General features: G+C 41.7%; 1 long non-coding RNA gene across 2 annotated transcripts; it reads right to left on the reverse strand.

Annotated features, from left to right (window-relative positions):
- Positions 1–734: 734 nt before the first annotated feature.
- Positions 735–4,760, reverse strand: LOC311427807. Of its 2 annotated transcripts, none has more exons than XR_014687579.1 (5): positions 4,397–4,760; positions 4,079–4,168; positions 3,525–3,633; positions 2,303–2,420; positions 735–989 (listed from the first exon to the last, which is right to left on the reverse strand). It is a non-coding gene; the product is annotated as an uncharacterized lncRNA (long non-coding RNA). The 2 variants fall into 2 exon arrangements; XR_014687580.1 differs by having other exon boundaries at positions 753–992.
- Positions 4,761–7,535: the final 2,775 nt, after the last annotated feature.

A 7,535-nucleotide genomic window follows, 5' to 3' on the forward strand; every position in this document is an offset into this window, starting at 1 on the left:
GGAATAATATAGAAGAGGTGTGTGTGTGTGCGTGAAGGTGTTTGTAGTTTGCTATGAGCTTCTCACTGTTCTAGTACACTAGTAATAGGTAATAAATTATATTAATCTCCATATGCTGAGTCTATTTTGCCCATAATGATAATTGGTGAGTGATCTCCCTGTCCTTATCTCAGTGCTTGAGCCCTTCCCATTGTGTTTCCTCTCCCCTCTTCAAAGGAATCAAAGGAGTGAGAGAACGGCTATGGTGGATCTCAGCTGACCATCAGAGTAAAACCACCACAAGCTGCCACAAGCAGAAAATGCTGCGTGAGATAAGGGCAGAGCAATCACCAGCAATACACCTGCCCAGCAAGAACCAAAGCCTCCCCGTAGAGCACGTAGTGCAAAGCTCGACTGAAGTCCACTTCAGTGTTTTACCCCTCAGTCTTAACTGGGGTGCCCTTGGTCCTTCAGCCCTAAGGATGAAAACACCTAGGGGGAATACTTTTAAAATGCACTTTACAGTTGCCATATGGTATTGGAAGATCTGAAATTGAGGTGGCATGAGGGGGAAAAAAGTTAATTAAATTGTTAGTGAATAGCTACTAATGTTTGCATTATAGGCATTTAAACTCAGTATGCTATCTCTTTTGTATCTCCCACATCTGTTCTGATTTTCTGTTTCATTGTAAATGCATACAACATTCTCAGATAAGGCAGCTTGTTCATTTTTGACAGGGAGAAATTAAGCAGACTGTTTGTATTTCGGGGTTTAATTCTGTTCCTATTAGCATAAAATAAACATTGATTTGCTGTATAGAGTTTTCAGGTCTTGCAGGTACTACAGTGAGTATTCTGCACGTGAGTTGTTTTATCTTTCCAAGTATGGTCCATTTCATAATAAATAGTCAAGGGCCACATTTTTGTCAGAATCATGGCAGGGGGTGGGTGAGCCGTACTGTAGTGGCACCTGGAAGCTTCAGCTTGCAGCAATGCTGTAATGCCAGATACTACTGAAAATGAGAGAGGAAAATAAAACAGTCTTCACTGCAGAGAACTTAGAACATATCAGACAAGGGATGGCAGAAAGATAGACAGGCAAGAGCAATGATATGTAATATGACAGCCTGAGAGAGCAATGTGAAGGAGTCTGGCAACTTATTCCAGACTTTTTAATGCATTTTCTGGAACATAGCTGTTCTACTTTTGTTCATAGAATCATAGAATGGTTTGCATTGAAAGGGACCTTAAAGACCACCTAGTTGCATCCCCCCTGCCATGGGTAGGGACACCTCCCACCAGACCAGGTTGCCCAAAGTCCCTTCCAACCTGGCCTTGAACACCTCTAGGAATGGGACATCCACAGCTGCTGTGGGTAACCTGTGCCACTGCCTCACCACTCTCATAGTACAAGATTTCTTCTTAATCTCTAATCTAAACCTACCCTCTTTTAGTTTAAAGCCATTACTCCTTGTTCTATCACTGCACCCCCTGACAAGGAGCCCCTCCCCAGCTCTCCTGTGGGCCCCCTTTAGGTACTGGAAGGCCACTGCAAGGTCTTCCTGGAGCCTTTCGGTTTTTTGTTCTCCCCCCAAAATCTCCAGCACAATGCTGCAAAGAGCTTATTCAGAACTCTCTATGCAAGCTATCCAGGAGAAAATCAGCTTTTGCTTTTTAATGAAGATTTAAAATTAAGCAAGAGCATATGAAGGCATTCTTCAGTCCACTGGAAAATGAGGAGCAGAGAAAGTAAAATATTCCTAAGGCTAAATAGTTGTCTTTCAAATCATGAAACCCTTGACATTAGATAGCTCTTGCTTTATACTCTGGAAGCACTCAAGGGTTTGGCCAAAGGTAATGCGTTAGTACTAGCAAAGAGGACCTAGGAGGAGGTACTTCATGATACCTGACTTGAAAGTGTAACAGAGTAATTAAAGGAGTACCCAGCAGGGAATGAGGCCTTCACCTCTCTGCAGTTCTGAAAAAGGGATGTAAGTCATAGCAGCCTGTCCCCTGGTTGATGTAGGTAGTGACCCAGACTCAGTGGCAGAAGCTCTTGGTGGGTGGCGTGGGATCAGCCCCATGCACTCATCTCCCTGGTAGTTTCTGGCAGTCCCCCTGCTACTGCTGCCTGGGGGATACATGTCGAGACCAAATGACTAGTGATTATACTACCATTGGGAAATACAAGACACTTTGTAACGACCTTAGTGCTCATCTTCAGAAATCAGGCCTCTGGGCCTGACATTTCAGACTGAGTAAGCCAGAGAAACAAGGAACTCCAGAATCACTGGTATTAGTCTTGAAAATGCTAACCACTCACCATCATTTATAAATTTTGCTTGAAATCAGACATCTTGAGGATTTTCACTTTTTGCTAGTTAAAAGCAGCATGATATGAAGATTTGCTTTGTGTGTGGAAGCCATGTGAGCTTTTACACCTGCATGCAAAACAAAATAAATGTGTTTTGTTACTACTTTGAACCATATAGCCACTTCTATTAAAAGCTGCAGGCAAATAGCTATCTTTAGTGCGCCATAGATTAGTCATATTTGTTTTCCAAGGAAGATTATAAATAGTGTTTAGGGGGGAAACAGAATGTATTTTGCAAATGAGCCCAGATGGAAAACTAACAGATGGCCCAGTACTGTATTTTGTATGCTCAGTCCTACATTTAAATTAAAAATTTTCATAATTAAGATGAAGGTCTTTAACAACACTAGCTACTTTCCCTGTGGCAGCATCATATATCATGTATCACAGGTATCAAGTACAGACTTTTCATAAAATAGTTGTAGAACATGTATGCAAATTTTACTACTGAATAATAAAAAAATAATAATAAAATTCAATTCATGGAAATTAAAGAAAGAGGAAAATAAAAACATTGTATACAAACACCCATCATACAATACAGATACCTACCACCATGCAGCTTTTTCCCCTGCAAACTGAAAGACACACCACCTTACTTGGCAGGGGAAAGAGAAGAAAGTTCACTTTTTTTTTTATTTTTATGATGTTTCAGCCAGGAAATGGAAAGGAAATGCAAATTTCCCTTGCTTTACCTGAATAAAATGGTACTTTTTCTTCAATTTTAATAATTAGAAGGTCAGATAAACCACAGCCATATGCACACATTGTATTCTGCAAACAGAATCAAGAGTAGAGATTTGCATGCTAATATTTTCCTCCCGGAAAGCAGTATGTGTATGCATGTTGTTATAGCTGCCACAGGGTTGGATCCTAAAGCAAGGACAATACCCTGCATATGGCTCAATGGATCAGGGAATTCAGCATGTCTCTATTTCTTGACATCAAGGGAAGGAGGGGTTCCTTTCTCAGTATGAACTGGCTGTGCTCCCTACTGCCTGGAGACCTGACCCAGCATGGGAGAGATGCAGCAGCTCCTGTACTCACACCCAGCTATCTCTCTACTACTCTGATGTCCTTTTCATGCTGCCTGTAAGAAGGAAGAAGTGCTACTAATAGGCTGCATGAAATCAGCAAAGTTAGGCTTGCTTTTGGGCCACCCAAGACTCACCCAGGAGGAGTAAGAATGGCTTCAGAGTGTTTCTGCCTTCCCGCCGTGCTCTCTGAGGTGTTCTCTATTTTTCCAAATCGTAAGCCAGGCGCAGCTGTCCAGACATAACCTTGTGACAATAGGGACAGCCTATGTATGAAAAGCACAAACACCACCCAAATATAGCTGCAAGGGGCTCTGGAGGGTTTATTAAAAATGACACTACTGGGAAGCACTGGGCTGCAAGTCAGCAACTCACTGGTTTTACAAAATAGTTCACTGTGGTAGAAAATACGCATTTTATTATCAGATAGAAGCTTTTCTGCTGCTCCGACAGTCATAACATTTAAGTGCCTTACCACAGTGCATTAAATAGTGTGACTCATGACAATCATCTGGCTCATTTTCTAGCTCAGCTCATCCCCACGGAGGGAATTCTTACAGCAGTGTCTTGTGTTGCTATAGTATGTACTATTTTTGTGCATGTTGCAGTGTGTACATAAGTAAAGGAAAGACTGAAGCTGCTTACCTTGCGTTGAAGCAGAATGGGGGATATTTGTGACGGTCTTTCTCACATGTGGAAAAGTCTATTCTACAGTCACAGTCAGCTCCCAGGATGGCAAAGACAATCTTGCCCTTATGGAACACGTGGTAATGAGAATAGGCTGAAAAATATGAGCAAAAATGACTAAAATAAATAATTCCTATTTCAGATTAACCAATCTGCTAGCATTCTTAGGCATTCATTTCGCTAATTATAAATCCAAGGTAAGAGGCTATTTCGTACCTAGGGAGTGCTATCATAATGCTGTCAATCTCTGAATGGTCTTTCAGAATTTTCTATGTCAGTTTGACATTTCTGGAAGATTTCTTTAAAAGAAATGCCCACTTACCAAATTCTCCCTCCTTGTTTTTCCTCATGTGTATATCACTGGTCAGGTGGCTGCAGAGATATCTGCTGGTTGTTAAATGCTTTAAGTATTAACTAATTACAAGGAAGACAGAAGATTTCTCAAATTGCATTTAAATTCTTTCATATATTTCTGTTTTCTGATGATTTTTGAAATCAGGTTTGGCTGATTGGCATAATGGTGGAGTAAAGAACTGAGCTAGTCTGTTTCTGTGATGGTATTTAGTAAACTTCCTGAGTAGTGGGTAATCTAGTTTGAGCTATAGTTTTCATTTAGAGTTGCATACATTTAGAAGTCTACAATGACTTCCACATTCTACATGCAACTTCCTAACATTTTATTTACATCCCAAATAGTCTTTTGGCTTTAATTCCATATTGCAAGTGCAAGTTCTTCAAAATAAATAATATTCTTTATCTATTTGTGCAGTATTGGAAAGCCAGACACAATCTTCTACCTCCAGCAATTTGTATGGCTTGTTGTTCTGCATGTATATTTGGGAAATTTGTCTCCAGCTCTTGCAATGTGCTGCTATTTCTGCCTCCTCACACTGGCCCTACATTGGCACTATTTAAACCAATTTAAACCAATTCCACCTTAAGAGATTCCTCCACAGTTGGAAGTTCTTTTTCACCATTCTGCTGATAATCCTACAGCACTGAAACATCAGTTTATTAATCAGCATGCAACCTAATCTGGGCTTTCAAGGCAGGTGAATTTGACTGTAAATCAGTTCTGCACACAGGTTTGTCTCTTCTGTTCTTAATTACACCTGTGCAAATCTTCATTTGCATATGATTGCCTAATATATTGTTTCAGCTATTTGCATTCCCAGAAGGCACATTTCCATATTGAACACTTCTTGGAGAACGAAAATGGCTAATTCATTGATTCAAATATGACAAACAAAATAGTTAATATTTCTCTTAGCTAGTGTTACCTGAAATTTCAGCCCATAATTCTATAAAAACTCTGTGGCTGTAAAAGAAGTGGAACCAAAAACCCAACTGCATATTAAGTATCACAGTCAAAATGGTGGTTTGAGAAATAGATACTGGGACATTGTACGGGAAGTCCCCATGGCTGGCTAACAGAGGGGAGGAATTAGCATTTAGTATATTTTCCCAACCTAGATTCAGAGATGGCTGTTTTAGGGCAGGTGCAAAGACTGCTCTCACAAAGTCACTCCCCTGCCAGTGGACCTGTGTGGTAGGTAAAAACCCACTGGTGTGACAAATGAATACATGTGACAAAGCCTGAGGACAGCTGTGGATTGTAGCATCATAACCCCACACAATGGCACAGAGGGAAGCCCCACAGAGAGGTGTTGAGGCTCGCTGAGATTGTGTGCACCAGTTTAATCACAGGAAGGACATTAGGCTTGGCAGCAGGTGAAGTGACCAGGGGAAGGACCATTTCCTTAACTCTGACCTTGGGATGTGCTTTCCCAGCTGCTCCAGTTCACAAGGGATGAAATGGTCATTGTCAAGCATGACCGTTTTCCTGGAGTTGTTCTACACAGGAGACACATTTCAGTGGCAACTGAAACTGGAGTCCTGACCTTGACCTGGGCAAAAGAGGAGATGAGGGTGAGAGAAGAATTGAGTTGTTTTATGTCTTGAAGCTAAGTGCAGAGCTTTGTGGCATCTGCCCCACTCCTTCTTCCTGTAACTCGTAAGTTCTGACCACATCTAGTTGTCCATTTAAGAAATAAAGTAAATCTCTCACGATGATCATTATGTTTTCTTGGGATGAGAATTACTTTTACTCATGGCACCTGCAAGCTGATAAAACTTTCTCTTCCCCGAAGAAAATTTTGTTTATTTTGTCTTCAAAGCTTTGGGGCACCTTTAGTCATCAACTTTTGAATGTGTAGTTCAAGACCTTATTACAAGCACTTTAACTATTGACAGATGAGGAGTAGAATTCGTAACTGGATTGTTTCACAGTATGAGATAAAACACAAATGCTACGGGAACCATGGGGCTACTGCTTTCTGTTAGTCTAAGAAAAAGAGGTTTTATTTCCAACATCTGTTCTCAGCTTGCTGTGATGTTAGCTAATGCAGAAGTTTCTGCTGCTTACAGAAAAAAGATCAAGATAATTTGTTTTTTAATTCCTTTCGAGTATGGCTATATCTGATTCATTCTGTTTCAAGAAGTGAAGTCAACACCAGCAATTTATGTAGGAATACATGACTGCAAGTACTTGTCAAGTCTAGCTGAGGTGAGGTGAAGGCTTTCTGTTCTGACCTGAGGGGAGGGTTGTACTTTTGCAGTGGGCAGAACAGCGTGTAATCTTGCTGCTGATCTAAAACCCACCTGGGCTGAGCCCTGTAATCCCATGCCTGCTGCAGCCAACTCCAGCTCAACGCACTGCCAGCACGGGCACGCCACTTGGTGCTGGGAGCAGGCAGTTCTGGTAAGGATTCCCCCTCCTGGTGCATTCTTTTGGGATACTGCAAATACCTGGTGAGGCCAAGACAAAGGGAAGGATGTGGCTGGAAGCAGCAGGCTGTGTGGCTGAAGGGCACCTGGGTGTCGGTGGTTTCAAAGCCCTAGAAAAGGGGGCTGTGTTTTTTTTTTTTTCACAGGGCTTGTGAATGGTGCAGGGAATCAAGCAGAACTTAATGCATAGGCTTGCTCTCTTCAGAAAGGTGGATACAGCTCGGTGGGGGAGTTTGCATCTTAAGCTGTCCTGCTGTGCTATCACACTGGCACTTGTGGGTAGTGCTCACAATAAAAATTCAGTGTTACGTCTTGAGTGAGCAAGTCACTGAGACTGAAACTGCCACAGCAGCAGGGATAAATGCTGGCTAAGTGCAGCATTTCTAAATGCTCTATAAATAATTTGGCATGCAAAAGTAAGTGCAGGAAGATTTATGTATCGAGCTTTCCCCCTGTTTAAGAAGGATGTGGTTAAAATCCAAAGCACTGCAATTAGGATTATGTGACCGGTTATGATGCAAAGCCAGCAAACTTCAGCAGAGGGACTGAGAGCTGTTTTGTTTCCTGAAGCTGAACAGTGTTCATTGGACTGGTAGCAGGTCTGTTGTGCCCAGGAAATGAGGGCTGCAGAGGAGACTTTCCCCGTGGATGTGCTTTACAAAGCTAGCATCCCA

This window comes from Aythya ferina (genome assembly GCF_964211825.1).
Source record: "Aythya ferina genome assembly, chromosome: Z".
Taxonomy (NCBI): domain Eukaryota; kingdom Metazoa; phylum Chordata; class Aves; order Anseriformes; family Anatidae; genus Aythya; species Aythya ferina.